General features: G+C 46.3%; 1 protein-coding gene across 5 annotated transcripts in view; it reads right to left on the reverse strand.

The window, feature by feature from the left end:
• The window catches only part of LOC135559036 (rho GTPase-activating protein 12-like), a 156,642-nt gene extending 139,734 nt beyond the window's left edge, over positions 1-16,908 (reverse strand). For all 5 annotated transcript variants that reach the window (XM_064993356.1, XM_064993355.1, XM_064993353.1 and 2 more), the window contains exon 1: positions 16,723-16,908. The gene's annotated coding sequence lies outside the window, so the exon portion shown is untranslated. The remainder of the gene's footprint in view (positions 1-16,722) is intronic.
• Positions 16,909-17,505: the final 597 nt, after the last annotated feature.

The raw sequence follows: 17,505 nt of genomic DNA on the forward strand, positions 1-17,505 counted from the left end.
AGAGCAGGCCCTAGCGTCGGGAGAAGGAGCAGAGCAGGCCCTAGCGTCGGGAGAAGGAGCAGAGCAGGCCCTAGCGTCGGGAGAAGGAGCAGAGCAGGCCCTAGCGTCGGGAGAAGGAGCAGAGCAGGCCCTAGCGTCGGGAGAAGGAGCAGAGCAGGCCCTAGCGTCGGGAGAAGGAGCAGAGCAGGCCCTAGCGTCGGGAGAAGGAGCAGAGCAGGCCCTAGCGTCGGGAGAAGGAGCAGAGCAGGCCCTAGCGTCGGGAGAAGGAGCAGAGCAGGCCCTAGCGTCGGGAGAAGGAGCAGAGCAGGCCCTAGCGTCGGGAGAAGGAGCAGAGCAGGCCCTAGCGTCGGGAGAAGGAGCAGAGCAGGCCCTAGCGTCGGGAGAAGGAGCAGAGCAGGCCCTAGTGTCGGGAGGGGCAGAGCAGGCCCTAGTGTCGGGAGAAGGAGCAGAGCAGGCCCTAGCGTCGGGAGAAGGAGCAGAGCAGGCCCTAGCGTCGGGAGAAGGAGCAGAGCAGGCCCTAGCGTCGGGAGCAGAGCAGGCCCTAGTGTCGGGAGGGGCTATGCTGACGTGTATTTTTCTCCGCACCTGCAGGAGTAATACAGGCTTAGTGCATTAATTTGTTGGAAGAAATAAATAAATCTTTTTTTTATTGTGATTTTATCAGGGGGTGCTGCAGCATCTCAGTGCAAGAGACGTCACTATAGTACCTGGCCAGCCAGAGACCGGACTTTAAGCTGTTACATTTTTTAAAAAATACTAAAAACCTGTTTTTGCTTTGTCATTATGGGGTATTGTGGGTAAATTGGTGATGGGAAAAAACTATTTAATCCATTTTAGAATACGGCTGTAACGTAACGAAATGAGGAAAGGGTCAAGGGGTCTGAATACTTTCTGAAGGCACTGTATATGGTAATTTTTAGATATATAGGGTAAAGTTTAGAATTTCATAATGAGGACATCAATCACCTTTGCTACCTGCATTGCATGGTCCAAGCGGGAGTAGGCCTATATATGGTCAGCATTCAGGTCCAAAAAGCTTCCAATGTTCCCACAAATGTTGTGTTAGCCCCTAATTCTAATCCCTATCTAGCTAGCCAGCTAGCTAAATCCACTGAGAAACGTTGTATCTTATAAAGGCCAGTACCAGTGGTGGAGAATATCAGCATTGTTTGTGCAACAGCTTGTTATTAATACCAGAAACACTAAAGCAGTCATTTGGACTGCTCATTAATTAATTAATTGTATTACTCTACCACTTTTAAAAAGTCTTGCCTGCGCCACTTCTCCCCCCAGTAGGGACTGTCCCCCCAGTAGGGACTGTTCCGCTCCTCCTCCCCCCCAGTAGGGACTGTTCCGCTCCTCCTCCCCCCCAGTAGGGACCGTCCGCCCCCCTCCCCCAGTAGGGACTGTTCCGCCCCCTCCCAGTAGGGACCGTCCTCAGTAGGGAAGCCCCCCTCCCCCCAGTAGGGACTGTTCCGCTCCCCCTCCCCCCCAGTAGGGACCGTTCCGCTCCCCCTCCCCCCAGTAGGGACCGTTCCGCTCCTCCTCCCCCCAGTAGGGACCGTTCCGCTCCTCCTCCCCCCAGTAGGGACCGTTCCGCTCCTCCTCCCCCCAGTAGGGACCGTTCCGCTCCTCCTCCCCCCAGTAGGGACCGTTCCGCTCCTCCTCCCCCAGTAGGGACCGTTCCTCCTCCTCCCCCCCAGTAGGGATTTTCCTCCCCCCAGTAGGGACCGTTCCGCTCCTCCTCCCCCAGTAGGGAAAGCTCCTCCTCCTCCCCCCAGTAGGGACCGTTCCGCTCCTCCCCCCCCAGTCCTCCTCCCCCAGTAGGGACTGTTCCGCTCCTCCTCCCCCCAGTAGGGACCGTTCCGCTCCTCCTCCCCCAGTAGGGACCGTTCCGCTCCTCCTCCCCCCAGTAGGGACCGTTCCGCTCCTCCTCCCCCCAGTAGGGACCGTTCCGCTCCTCCTCCCCCAGTAGGACCCTCCCCCCAGTAGGGTCCGCTCCTCATTAGGGACCGTTCCGCTCCTCATCCCCCAGTAGGGACCGTTCCGCTCCTCCTCCCCCAGTAGGGATGTTCCGCTCCTCCTCCCCCAGTAGGGACCGTTCCGCTCCTCCTCTGTTCCGCCCTCATTAAAGGCCTCCTCCCCCAGTAGGGACCGTTCCGCTCTCATCCCCCAGTAGGGACTGTTCCGCTCCTCCTCCCCCAGTAGGGACGTTCCGCTCCTCCTCCCCCCAGTAGGGACTGTTCCGCTCCTCCTCCCCCCAGTAGGGACTGTTCCGCTCCTCCTCCCCCCAGTAGGGACTGTTCCGCTCCTCCTTCCCCCAGTAGGGACTGTTCCGCTCCTCCTCCCCCCAGTAGGGACTGTTCCGCTCCTCCCCCCAGTAGGGACTGTTCCGCTCCTCCTCCCCCCAGTAGGGACTGTTCCGCTCCTCCTCCCCCCAGTAGGGACTGTTCCGCTCCTCCTCTAATCCGTTCCGCTCCTCCAGTAGGGACTGTTCCGCTCCTCCTCCCCCAGTAGGGACGTTCCGCTCCTCCTCCCCCAGTAGGGACCGTACCAGGGACTGTTCCTCCTCCCCCCAGTAGGGACTGTTCCGCTCCTCCTCCCCCAGTAGGGACTGTTCCGCTCCTCCTCCCCCAGTAGGGACTGTTCCGCTCCTCCTCCCCCAGTAGGGACTGTTCCGCTCCTTCCCCCAGTAGGGACTGTTCCGCTCCTCTCCAGTTCCTTCTCCCCCAGTAGGGACTGTTCCGCTCCTCTCCCCCAGTAGGGACTGTTCCGCTCCTCATCCACCCAGTAGGGACTGTTCCGCTCCTCCTCCCCCCAGTAGGGACTGTTCCGCTCCTCCTCCCCCCAGTAGGGACTGTTCCGCTCCTCATCCCGACAGTAGGGACTGTTCCGCTCCTCATCCACCCAGTAGGGACTGTTCCGCTCCTTCTCCCCCCAGTAGGGACTGTTCCGCTCCTCCTCCCCCAGTAGGGACTGTTCCGCTCCTCCTCCCCCAGTAGGGACTGTTCCGTAGGGACTCCTCCTCCCCCAGTAGGGACTGTTCCGCTCCTCATCCCCTCAGTAGGGACTGTTCCTCCATCCCCCAGTAGGGACCGTTCCGCTCCCCCAGTAGGGACTGTTCCGCTCCTCATCCACCCAGTAGGGACTGTTCCGCTCCTCATCCACCCAGTAGGGACTGTTCCGCTCCTCATCCCGACAGTAGGGACTGTTCCGCTCCTCATCCACCCAGTAGGGACTGTTCCGCTCCTCTCCCCCCAGTAGGGACTGTTCCGCTCCTCCTCCCCCCAGTAGGGACTGTTCCGCTCCTCCTCCCCCCAGTAGGGACTGTTCCGCTCCTCATCCACCCAGTAGGGACTGTTCCGCTCCTCATCCCCCAGTAGGGACTGTTCCGCTCCTCCTCCCCCCAGTAGGGACTGTTCCGCTCCTCCTCCCCCAGTAGGGACGTTCCGCTCCTCCTCCCCCAGTAGGGACTGTTCCGCTCCTCCTCCCCCCCAGTAGGGACTGTTCCGCTCCTCCTCCCCCTCCCTCCCCCAGTAGGGACTGTTCCGCTCCTCCCCCCAGTAGGGACTGTTCCGCTCCTCCTCCCCCAGTAGGGACTGTTCCGCTCCTCCTCCCCCAGTAGGGACTGTTCCGCTCCTCCTCCCCCAGTAGGGACTGTTCCGCTAGGGACTGTTCCGCTCCTCCTCCCCCAGTAGGGACTGTTCCGCTCCTCATCTCCCCCAGTAGGGACTGTTCCGCTCCTCCTCCCCCAGTAGGGACTGTTCCGTTCCAGTAGGGACTGTTCCTCCTCCCCCAGTAGGGACTGTTCCGCTCCTCCTCCCCCCCCAGTAGGGACTGTTCCGTTCCCCCAGTAGGGACGTTCCTCCATCCCCCCAGTAGGGACTGTTCCGCTCCTCCTCCCCCAGTAGGGACTGTTCCGCTCCTCCTCCCCCAGTAGGGACTGTTCCGTTCCGCTCCTCCTCCCCCAGTAGGGAGTAGGGACTGTTCCGCTCCTCCTCCCCCAGTAGGGACTGTTCCCTCCTCATCCCCCAGTAGGGACTGTTCCGCTCCTCCTCCCCCAGTAGGGACCGTTCCGCTCCTCCTCCCCCCAGTAGGGACCGTTCCCTCCTCCCCCAGTAGGGACTGTTCCGCTCCTCCTCCCCCCAGTAGGGACTGTTCCGCTCCTCCTCCCCCCAGTAGGGACTGTTCCGCTCCTTCTTCCCCCAGTAGGGACTGTTCCGCTCCTCCTCCCCCCAGTAGGGACTGTTCCGCTCCTCCTCCCCCCAGTAGGGACTGTTCCGCTCCTTCTCCCGACAGTTGAAGGCGCCACCCGTGCCCAGTTGATAATCACCCCAATAGTTGCTTCGAAAATGAACCTACACTCTACATAAATGTATTTCACACATGACAGATTAAATAAATAAAGTATGATGGGGGAGAAAGGGGGGGAGACGAATGGATGCAGACGCTGTGTCAGCGTTGCTACAAAATCTGAATGAAAATGACTCCACTGGTGGGAAAGAAATTAATTATGATGACATCTCTGAAGGTTATTCTTCTGATTCTGAGCCTCAGCCTGAATCTACACCTGCGAGGCGTAAGCGCAGAAAAAAGCCGAACGGTGCAGGTGCCTGCGCCGCCACCAAATGGCACGGTGAGACAGGAAGGGACGGCACTGTTTAGATTGAACAAGTCGGTGACAATGCTGATGGCCGATTAACAGCACAAAATGTCATCACTGAGAGAGCAGACCCGACATCTCAAGCAAAAAAACAACATCGGCAACATCATCAGAATACGTTGTTTATGTGACATGATCCAACTGATGCCATTGTGCGAAGGCACACACCATGTAAGCACAAGTTGACAATAATGTCCTATTTCTGACTGCGGTCAGACACATTCATTACATTTCCATTACTGCTTTTATTTCTTATGATGATGATGTCAAGGCTACTGATGATTTCATCATTTCACCGTGCGTCTTGGTGGTTGGGATATTATATGTTTTTTGTAGCTATACAAATAAGATGTTACCGCGTTCAAACACATATGCTTTCTGTTTCATAGTTGTAACAAAGGCACTCCATGAATAAAATTGATGTAACACTTGAATTAATATATATTTTTTGTTTTTACATAACCTACAGTAACAAACTAATGAAAATGTTATTTTGTTATAAAATAAAAAATATTATATATTATATATATATATATATATATATACAGTGCCTTGCGAAAGTATTCGGCCCCCTTGAGCTTTGCGACCTTTTGCCACATTTCAGGCTTCAGACACAAAGATATAAAACTGTGTTTTTGTGAAGAATCAACAACATGTGGGACACAATCATGAAGTAGAACATTTATTGGATATTTCAAACTTTTTTAACAAATCAAAAACTGAAAAATTGGGCGTGCAAAATGTGACTCCAAGTCAATCACACTTCTGTGAAATCAAACTGTCCAGTTAGGAAGCAATACTGATTGACAATAAATTTCACATGCTGTTGTGCAAATGGAATAGACAACAGGTGGAAATTATAGGCAATTAGCAAGACACCCCCAATAAAGGAGTGGTTCTGCAGGTGGTGACCACAGATCACTTCTCAGATCCTATGCTTCCTGGCTGATGTTTGGTCACTATTGAATGTTGACGGTGCTTTCACTCTAGTGGTAGCATGAGACCGAGTCTACAACCTACACAAGTGGCGCAGGTAGTTCAGCTCATCCAGGATGGCACATCAATGCGAGCTGTGGCAAGAAGGTTTGTTGTGTCTGTCAGCGTAGTGTCCAGAGCATGGAGGTGCTACCAGGAGACAGGCCAGTACATCAGGAGACGTGGAGGAGGCCGTAAGAGGGCAACAACCCAGCAGCAGGACCGCTACCTCCGCCTTTGTGCAAGGAGGAGCAGGAGGAGCACTGCCAGAGCCCTGCAAAATGATCTTGGGCAGGCCACAAATGTGCATGTGTCTGCTCAAACGGTCAGAAACAGACTCCATGAGGGTGGTATGAGGGCCCGACGTCCACAGGTGGGGGTTGTGCTTACAGCCCAACACCGTGCAGGACGTTTGGCATTTCACAGAGAACACCAAGATTGGCAAGTTCGCCACTGGCGCCCTGTGCTCTTCTCATATGAAAGCAGGTTCACACTGAGCACATGTGACAGACGTGACAGAGTCTGGAGACGCCGTGGAGAACGTTCTGCTGCCTGCAACATCCTCCAGCATGACTGGTTTGGCGGTGGGTCAGTCATGGTGTGAGTGGCATCTCTTTGGGGGGCCGCACAGCCCTCCATGTGCTCGCCAGAGGTAGCCTGACTGCCATTAGGTACCGAGATGAGACCCTCAGACCCCTTGTGAGACCATATGCTGGTGCGGTTGCCCCTGGGTTCCTCCTCATGCAAGACAATGCTAGACCTCATGTGGCTGGAGTGTGTCAGCAGTTCCTGCAAGAGGAAGGCATTGACGCTATGGACTGGCCCGCCCGTTCCATGCCCAGACATTGTAGGGAGGTCATACAGGCACGTGGAGGCCACACACACTACTGAGCCTCATTTTGACTTGTTTTAAGGACATTATATCAAAGTTGGATCAGCCTGTAGTGTGGTTTTCCTCTTTAATTTTGAGTGTGACTCCAAATCCAGACTTCCATGAGTTGATTAATTTTATTTCCATTGATAATTTTTGTGTGATTTTGTTGTCAGCACATTCAACTATGTAAAGAAAAAAGTATTTAATAAGAATATTTCATTCATTCAGATCTAGGATGTGATATTTTAGTGTTCCCTTTATTTTTTTGAGCAGTATATATTCTAATGTTGTCCATGACCTTCATAAACTTGAAATGTAGCCTATTAATTACACTGAAATTAGACTTAAAATGTTGTAGTCAGAATGACTGCTCATTATCTTGAAGGGCGGGCCCCCGAGGCCCAGTGGTTACAGTGTTAATCAGAGGAAAAGGCAATCTATTTCAATTTAATTAGGGTCCGATGGGAAACACTGACACAAACACTTTGGTTCCTACCGTCACCAATATCTCCTCCCTTACTTTTTCATTCGTAATGACAAACAAAATAGCATTCCAAGTGTCCACTGTATTCCAACCATAAAATGATAATGATCATTCTATTTTCTACTATTCCAACAATTTATCAAAGTGTTTTGATGTATAAATCGGAAGTCAAATCTAAAATCCCAATATTTGGTACAAAAATCACAATTACATTTTTTGCCCATGTCGTGCAGTCCTAACAGATAGGCCTATTTAGTTTGGCTAGGCATCTCAGGCTAGACATTCACAGTCAGCCAGCCAAAAGTATAGGAGCTATTCACAAAACAGTGGTATCCCATATAATATTTAAACCATAACTCATTGCAATAAGCTAACATTTGACATCCCAGGCTAGACATTTACACAACTGGCCCAGGGATGTAGACAGTCAGTAAACGTATTTGAATTTTCCCGACAACCAAACCCCAAAACCCTATGCCACCCTAATGGCAACCCAAGAGAGTAACAAAAAAAACATAGCTCACTGCGATGTCAAAACATCTAGAAATGTTAGGTCAATGGGCTAAACTGTGCTCATTCAAGAAGGGGGAATTGTTTGTGATTTGATCAGCCTAAGAGCATTGCTTATTTGCTGTGCCTCAGAAAGTTGTTACACGTAGGCTTAGGCCACAGTATTGGGATACATTCTACCATCCAACTTTAACCAGGCAATTAGGAATCTTTCAACACAAAAGCATGACCGTCGCCATCTTAAATCAGTCATCGCACAAACACGGTTCCATTGCTCTCACATTTCCAGGCGTACACCAAACAATCCTTTTCAAAAACATTGGTTTTGAGTCGCCTAATTACTGGGGTCTTAAGAAAAGGGTTCCCACAGAACGACCACAGCGAGCCAAACTGCCTTGTGTATTTATACCCTGGCTCCACACAGTGTGCCAACGCCCAGACAGAGGCCACAGTTGAGAGTGACTTTAAAACTCGTCTAAAAACTGCTCAAAAAGGGGCACCAATTTAGTGGCCTTGCCCTGGGGGTTAGAGTCTGCACTGAAATCAGAAGGTTGGGGGTTTGGTCAAGTCATACCAAAGACTTGAACATGTGACCCGATGTCTCTCTGATTGGGGGCAAGGCCCTACGACAGACTAGTGTACAGTCCTGAGGGTGACTTGTACATCAAGCTGTCTCACACTACGTAACCAGGAGATAAGATCCTGCCCAACGGGACGTTCTACCTCGGACGAGCTTACTGAAGGGGTCCTAAAGCAGAACTTCCATAACCAACACCCACGGTCTCCTCCCTTCATAGGGCTTAGGCTACTGTTACCGTGGCTAACCAAGCCTCGAGGTGGCTCAGTCAGTGAAGACAAACTCCTTACCCAGATCATCTGTGTGCCTAGCGACAATGCCTAGGGCCTAGACCTGTAGCTTTACTCACCTATTTTTGTGGACAGGGCTTGCCCTATTGTGTAGCCAAAAGTCTAACGGGTCTGCTCTGGAGACTGGAAGCTGCTCATAAGATGCATGCAATGTTTTGTACATGAAGCACATCGTTTGGAGACAGAAGGTGTGTTTAACAAACAGCACAGAGTTATCTATTCTCATCCAGCTGCATGAAGATTTAACCCTCATAATGGATCCCAAAACACATCCCAGAGAAAATAGCCAGAGAGAGGATCCAAATAAACACGGATAAACGCAGTGTCCCATGGGCAATTTAAATGCAAACTCAATACGCTAATGCAACGTGGTAAAAATATTGTTTTATGAATCACAATTCACTGCGCCAAGGCTGCATCCCAAATATATATATATATTTTGGGCAGATCGAACTCTATTTTGGTGGCCTCTGGTACATTTGAATGCCTTGATGCCATCTGAAATACACAGCTAAATTATTGAATACTTTAAACGACTACCTCCCAGATTGGTCAAATGCGCTGTGACAAATTTTTAATTACAATTATTGAAAATGTAGTGTATTAGTTGTTTTGGATATCACCTAGGCCCACAGTATATGATGAGGATTATTTTCTACGTAAAATTAAACCCGTCTTCGAGTCATGTTTACAGTTTTACTGCAAGATATACACTACAGGACCAGGTTTGGGAAACACCGACACAGGGAATAGGGTGCCATTTGGGACAGAGCCTGGGTCTGTCTGATTGCCTGCATCTCTTCCAGACAGACTGTTGATCAGAGGACTCCTGATTCGGGTGGCCAGAATGACGGGAAGATGCAGAAGCTCTATTCCTATATAATCCCCATCTAATTCTGAGGAGACAATCGAGAGTAGCCAGGAGAAGACACCAGTCTCTTCCATCAACCTTGCTTCCCTGAGGCTTTTCAGGTGCCTCTGACAAGTTAACATTTTTATTATTCTTTAAAAAGTGGCAATGCATACTTTTTGGGGATTTTTTCTTATTTTTCTTCCTTCTATTACAACAATTAAATAGAAACTGTCGGTCCTTGAAAAAAAAATGTAATTGAAAAATGTCTTTAAAAGTCTTGAACCCTCTATAGGCTTTGGAAATGAAAGATAAAATCACTATGCTATTGAAATTATTCATGCATCATTCAGCTTTCCTGTCCGATCTTGCCTACCTGACATAATTATGATTATTTGCACGGAAACACCACTAGTAAAACACACCTGTCTGGCTGGCTGAATTAAAGGGTTGAAATTTGTCATATTTTCCCCAGACCTCAAAAATGGTCCACTGATGTGGTTTAAGCATTGTTGTGGAGTTATAACATCCAATTTTGTTGTTTAGCTATTAGGAAAAGTGTCATTTTCATTTTGTATTTTTTTTTGTGCCATGGTATCGTTTTGGTAACGGAATTGCAAGACAAAGCAACGTTTCTTAAACTTACAGTAGGCAAATCATTTCTCCAAAACTAAATGTGTTGATATTAGTTGGAAGGGTTCTGATGTATTTCTAATACCTTGTAAGACTTTTTCTGGTAGATGTTGTGTAAGACGCCTTTTCCATCTGTTTGACTAGAAATCAAAGCCTTTGCTTCTTCCTCATTTTTAGGATTGGAAAAAGGTTGAATTTTTTCAAATAAATGCCTTAATTTCTCAAAATACACTCTTGGCTGTCATTTACACCCAATGTGACGTGCTCCTGAGAACTTCACGTTGGTGCTCATGGGTCCTTTTCGATGGAAATGCCCATATAGCATATCTTACAATAAAATATTCTCTGAAACAGTAAAACTACTCTGCAATAAGAGTTGGATTTCTAAACCAGATGAGTTCTCAAATAGCAGCTGCCCAATAACACAATGTCGGATGCGTCGGGATATAAGGTATGGAGAATGATAGAATGTTTGACTTTCAAATACTAAATGTTCAGTGAAGGCATATTTAGGTTGTTTAAATCATTAACTTTCCTACTAACATTCTAAAAGTTGACAAACAAAATCTTGCCAATCCATTCATTATTCTACCATGACTGAGTACGATACATGTTCTCCATAATGTACGTTATATGCATACATATTGAACAAAAACATAAACGCAGCCTGTAAAGTGTTGGTCCCATTTGTCATGAGCTGAAATAAAGAGATTGCAGTAATGTTCCATATGCACAAAAAGCTTATTACTCTCAACTTTTGAGCACAAATTTATTTACATCCCTGTTAGTGAGCATTTCTCCTTTGCCAAGATAATCCATTCACCTGACACATGTGACATATCAAGAAACTGATTAAACAGCATGATCATTACACAGATGCACCTTGTGCTGGGGACAATAAAAGGCCACTCAAATTTGCAGTTTTGTCATGCCACAGATGTCTCAAGTTGAGGGAGCATGCAATTGGTATGCTGACTGCAGGAATATCCACCAGAGCTTTTGCCAGAGAATTGAAAGCTGCCAACAAAATCGTTTTAGAGAATTTGACAGTACGTCCAACCGGCTTCACAACCACGTGCAACCACGCCAGCTCAGGACCTCCACATCCGGCATCTTCACCTGCGAGATCATCTGAGATTTAGTTTATTTTTAGTCCAGTTTATGAAACTGAGGAGTATTTATGTCTAATAAAGCACTTTTGTGGGGAAAACACATTCTGATAGCCTGGCTCCCAAGTGGTTGTGCCTAAGCCCTCCCAGGCACACCCAAGACTGCACACCCATGGCTGCTCCCTGCCCAGTCATGTGAAATCTGTTTATTATTTATTTAAATAAAATTATTTAGCCTTTATTTAACTAGGCAAGTAGTTAAGAACAAATTCTTATTTACAATGACGGCCTACTCCGGCCAAACCCGGACGACGCTGAGCCAATTGTGCGCCGCCCTATGGGACTCCCAATCACGCCCAGATGTGGCCTGGATTCAAACCAGGTATTATAGTGACGCCTCTTGCACAGAGATGCAGTGCCTTAGGGCCTAATGAATTTATTTCAATTGACTGATTTCTTTATATGAACTGTAACATGTTTAATGTTGTGTTTATATTTTTGTTCAGTATACATTCGACCAGAGAACACCATCACAAACAGTGTTTCACCATTTACTGAGTACAAAGACAAATAGCAAGTGTGTCTCAGGCAGTATTAGAAGTACTAAATAGTATCTAAATATAGTGTAACCTACCACTCAATATATCAAGCAGGGCCTGAAACTAACTTTTTGGTCCACCAGCCATTGTGGCAGGTAGATCTATCTACCAGCCTGTAGTTTTTTCACCAGCCCAGGGATCTCAAGCTGCTGGAGTCGTCAGTGACGGTGTAAGTAGTGCACAACTTTTTGGAGCTGACGCCGACTCCTGTAGTGGTGGTGGAAGGACTCGTGCTCGACTCCCAAAACACGCTGAAACGAATGCGCCCCATTATTGCAGAGTCCTACTAGGAATACTGCATTTGCATTCTAGCGGACTGACATGAGCATGATGCTGCCCATTTGCTCATCAACTTAGCCTATAAAAGGCCTATTTTGTTTGAATACAGAAGGTGATGTGTAGGAACTATAATATTTCAGTGATATTTCTGCTGACAGGTCTCATGGGAGGATGCGGCACACTATGCCGATAAGCCTATTGTTTACCATGTTAAAGCCCTATATCGGATGCCCTACTTTGTTATCTATAGGACATCAACAGCCAGACAGGATTTCATTAAATAAGCTATATGCTCAATACTTTTGGTGCATTTCACATTGTTCAACTTCAATTCACTGGCACTATGAAGTATATCTTAGCCATACTCATTGATAGCATAATATATATTTTTGTTGAATTTACGCAACACGAGAAATTGCGAAATACAAATGATCAAAACATAGGCTATATTCTATGTGCACAATTCCGACTGTCTGCCCCGATCCGCTCTCCCTCGCTGGCTTGCCTTCTCTTTCCCTTGGCTATGTAAAACGCTAGGGTGTTTGGTCTTCAGACTGTTGCGTGTAGAATAGCTCAGCCTATTGATAGCCCCTAATGTAGTGAACTTGTGCAAGACATTGGAAGCAAAGAAATTGCAAGATATCGCAATGCTGTAGCCTATACATCTTTATGATAACCGAGGCAAGGTTCTGACTGTCTGCCTGGTGGCCGACATGCCAAGCTATGCCTGGCTGTGCCGCTCCCCTCTCTCGTTAGCTCGATCTTTCTTTGCTGTGAAAGATGCAAGAGTTTGTGTTCTTGAAGAACCCACGGCAACTTAGGAGTCGATTCTTGTAGAGTTGAACTAAACATTGAGAGAGAATCTGATTAGTAACCTGGCAGTTGAAGCAAACTCAAACATTGAAAAACAACCTAGCTGGCGAACAAAATGTAAATAGTTAAGAAACACAAGAATAAAGTCCCACTAGTAGACTTAAGTAAAATATGCCAACTTTTCCGACTGTGCGCTTCTAAAAATGTATCTTCAGCATCCCCAGCCAGACAGTGTCGCGCAAGGCGGGATATATTTGGATTCATAGCGCTGTGTGACTAGCTACCAGCTATGAAACAAAACAACAGAAACACATTGCTATAAAATGTGCTCATACTTGACTTATAACTATTTTTATTCACAAATGTGAGTGAAACGCTTGCACTGTGGAACACAGGAGGACGGTGGCACATTAGTTGGGTAGGACAGGCTCGTGATAACAACGGGGGTTATTGGAATGTATCGAACGTATCAAACACATGGTTTGATGCCATTCCAGACATTACGTCCTCCTGGCAGGTGTTCATTTTAGGCCTTGATATCAAGTGCCGTGGAGGGTACAATCTTACAGTGCGGCAGTCCAGAAATGAGAGCTTCCAAAAATGCCAAGCGCCTCTGGAGACTGAACTGTCAACAACGTATGCTTCACTATAAGATCACTAAAAAGATCAGACCCTTTTTTTTAATTTTCTCCTAAAATGACCCAAGTCTAACTGCCTGTAGCTCAGGACCTGAAGCAAGGATATGCAAATTCTTCATACCATTTGAATGGACACACTTTGAAGTTTGCGGAAATGTGAAATTAATGTAGGAGAATATAATACATGAGATCGGGTAAAAGATAATACCAAGAAAAAAAACATGCATTCTTTTGTTGTTTTTTGTACCATCATCTTTGAAATGCAAGAGAAAGGCCATAATGTATTATTCCAACCCAGGCGCTATTTAGATGTTGGCCACTAGATGACAGCAGTGTATGTGCAAAGTTTTAGACTGATCCAATGTACCATTGCATATTTGTTCAAAATGTTGTATCAAGTCTGCCCAAAAGTGCCTAATTGGTTTATTAATACCTTTTCAAGTTCATAACTGTGCACTCTCCTCAAACAATAGCATGGTATTATTTCACTGTAATAGCTACTGTAAATTGGACAGTGCAGTTAGATTAACAAGAATGTAAGCTTTCTGCCCATATAAGATATGTCTATGTCCTGGGAATTTTTACAACCTCATGCTAATCACATTAGCCTACGTTAGCTCAACCATCCCACGGGGGGGGGGGGGACACGGTTCCTGTAGAGGTTGATTTGGAATAAACTGATAGCTAATACGTTTCTTGTCCCGGAATGGCAAGCTAACTCGTGATAAAGCTATCTGCTTCTGCTAGCTATTAACAGATCTACTTGTAACTAAATAGCAAGCTAGTTACATTACGAAGGTTGCTGTGTTCTAAGTTGGGAGTAATTTTACAGCTTGCATTGATGGTATCACGTTTCTATAAAAGAAAAAGTTAACTAGATTGCAAATAAATAAGACTACCAGATAGCAGTTGGTCTGACAGATCTCTCTCTCTCGAGCCGTTGCCAGCTGTCTACTACCTTTGGCATGGATAAAATGATTGTCAGACGTGATCAGCAGAGATAGTACACAAGTTTTGATTGGTTTACAGTTTAGTACTCGACTGCATTTCCAGTTAGCGAACAAGTATTATTTCGTTGCAAGAATTGACGTTGCCAACAAACAGAAATATGCTCAGAATAAATAAATATACACAAAGTAAAAAGCAGCTCCTCCCTCGATAGATCATCTCAGCCCAACGCCACAGGTTTATGTTGGCAATGCACTGCCATTTGGCACACAGCATGTTGGCAGTACTTGCTGGGACTTGTCGTGCAGTGTATCACAGGCGGTATGAAAGCGGGACAAAGTGAATTGACAACCCAAATCATTGCAAGGGCCGGATAGAGATGTGTCAGGCATTGTGTTTGACAGTGCCTTAAGGGATAGTGTGACATTTTGGCAATTAAGCCCTTTTTTCTACTTACCCAATCAGACGAACTCATGGATACCATCTCTGCGTGGAGTTAAGGTAGTTTCTGGAACCATTGCCAACTAGTGTTAGTGCAATGACTGGAAGTCTACAGCAACAGATTGCCAAAATGTCACATATCCCTTTACCACGTCTGGTTTTGATCTGCCTGCTCACTACAGAGCGCTAATACCCACTGAGGCAAAGAATTGCATTTGAAATGCCATTTCTGTTTCCTGTGATAATGAGGTGCTTTAGTACACGCCCTATGTTCCTCCAGGAACAAAGATGGCATAAGTACAATGAGGTGTTGGATGGGATAGGATTGGGAGGGGCAGTTTCAATGGCACTGACTGAATACAAAGTGTCACGAGCTACAGGACAGAAGTCAGGCCGAGTTAGGAGTGATGGAACTCCGTGTTTGCATCCCAAATGGCACCCTATTCCCAATATAGTGCACTACTTTTGACGAGGGCCCGGTGTTTTCATCTATTGAGCAATGGGCTACATGGACTGGAATGGAGAATCTGCCACTGTCAGCACGCCACTTAGCTACTCTCCCTCCCTCCCTCACAGATAATAAGGCATTGACTGAGGAAGTCACGTCGCCATCAGCTACTTTTACTGAAGGTTATTTCAATAGGCCGACACAATGGCACTGACTGCTGCAGTACTGCTGTTTAAGATGCCTTTATTTTAGAACCTGTCAATGATGCTTCATTCAGTTATTTACAGAATGGAAAGAGACAGACACCAAGGTAAGGAGATAAATAAAGAACTTGGAAACTAACACCGGGATTATTGAGGAAACTTTCAAGGGTAAGAGAAGACACAGATCCTGGACTAAAATACACAGAGGGCATCGTGATGCTATTGCAATGCTGTAACTAATCTTGTCCCAGGCCAGCCCATTCTCTAGCAAATGAGGCAGGAGATGAGGATATGCTGTAATCAGGGCAATTCCACAGTAACAGATTGATGCTGAGACTCAGATTTTTTCCACTTTAAAAATGTCAAAACAAAAAACAAGGATTGCAAAGTTAAACAGCTTTATTTACAAGGACTACTTCAAACAATTTCCACAGAACACTTTATAAAAACTCAATCACCCTGCAAATGCAAAGTTTGGTAACAGAATGAAGGTCGGTGCCAATGCATAGCTTCCTGGAATATTTCTGCCTCTCTTCTCTCAACCTAGTCTCAGAGCAAAACGTAATATATTTGACTAAATCCATGCCACATCATTTAATACATGTTACTTTACATTAGCGTTACACTGGCCTACCAAAGTAATAGTGGTCATACAATATAATAAAAGTTGTATGACATAGTATCCTATGTCTGGATCACATTTGACCCGTTTAGCATGATATACTATGTTTGACTGCTTTAGTATGATATAGTACGTTAGAAACTAACCTTAACCCTTGAACCTAACATCCTAATTAGCTAAAAATGTCTGTGACCTTTGAAGTATACGCCCAACCAACCACCCTTCTTTAATTTTTGCCTTACTAAGCAACCTACTGTCCATACCAAATAAACTTATGAGTGTCTCGCATTTATGTAACGTGTTATTTGAGTGTCTCAGATTTACATTGACTACACGTTACATAAATGTAATGCAACCTAACAGAAGTAGTCAAATATAGTCAAATATAATAGGTTTTGCTCTGAGACCGGGCTGCATTTCTCCATAGGTACCTACAGCTAGCTAGGTGGTGTGAGGGGAAACGAGTCTCAACATTCTCATTTTCACATTCCAGGGCACGAAATAAGCAACTCTACCTGGTTTGTGTTTACCTCCAAGGTACATGGTCAATATTTCCAAGCTCTCACCTAAACCAGTAATTTACTTGTCGACAATCTAACGACCAGTGTCTTGTGCCGTGAAACGGTGAGTCAAAACAGGAAAATTGGGTCATTTTCCTAGCTGAAAACAAATACATTTGTGGAAAGACGCACTAACGATAATTATGGTTGCTAAATAAGACCTTTTTCAATCTCCTGGGAAAAGACACAAATCAGACTTGACATACCTTTTCTTCTGGCGGTGATAATCCTTGTTTTGTAAAACTAAGCACTTGTGATAAGGGTAAATCGTTAATTCCATAAACTTTTCGTCTGTTTTCCCCTTCACCTCCCCGTCAACCCAACACTGAAGTCACACCACTAGTAGCAGCACAACACACATTTTCTCCACCTCGTTTCCACTTTTCCTTGACGTTCCCGCTGGTGCTCGCTCCCGCTTTTGCCTGCCTGCAAACTTCACTACCACTCAAGACAGCCCGCAACCTTTTTTCGAGGGAGAGAGCGGTGATGGGGTACTGCCACCTTGTGGCGGAAGGGAAAACGTCTCCAAACACCTGTAGTCGCAGCCTGGTCTCATAGACTAGACGTAACATAGTCATTTAAAAATCCGGGACACTCAAATTAATATATGTTAGCTTTGGTATGGTTATGTAAGACAGATGGTTACTTAAGGCAAAAACAAAAGTAGGCTGGCTCGGCGTTTAGCCTAAAGGTTGAAAGTTTGAATCAAATGTTTTATTTTATTGAACCTTTATTTAACTAGGCAAGTCAGTTAAGGTCAAATTCTTATTTACAATGACTCCCTACCAAAAGGCCTCCTGCGGGGACGGGGGCCTGGGATTAAACAATAATAATACATTAAAAATAAATATAGCACAAAACCCACATCACAACAAGAGAGACAACACAACACTACATAAAGAGACCTAAAACAACAACATAGCATGGCAGAAACATGACAGCACAGCATGGTAGCAACACAACATAACATGGTAACAGCACAAAACATG

This window comes from Oncorhynchus masou, chromosome 17, assembly GCF_036934945.1.
Source record: "Oncorhynchus masou masou isolate Uvic2021 chromosome 17, UVic_Omas_1.1, whole genome shotgun sequence".
Lineage (NCBI taxonomy): Eukaryota > Metazoa > Chordata > Actinopteri > Salmoniformes > Salmonidae > Oncorhynchus > Oncorhynchus masou.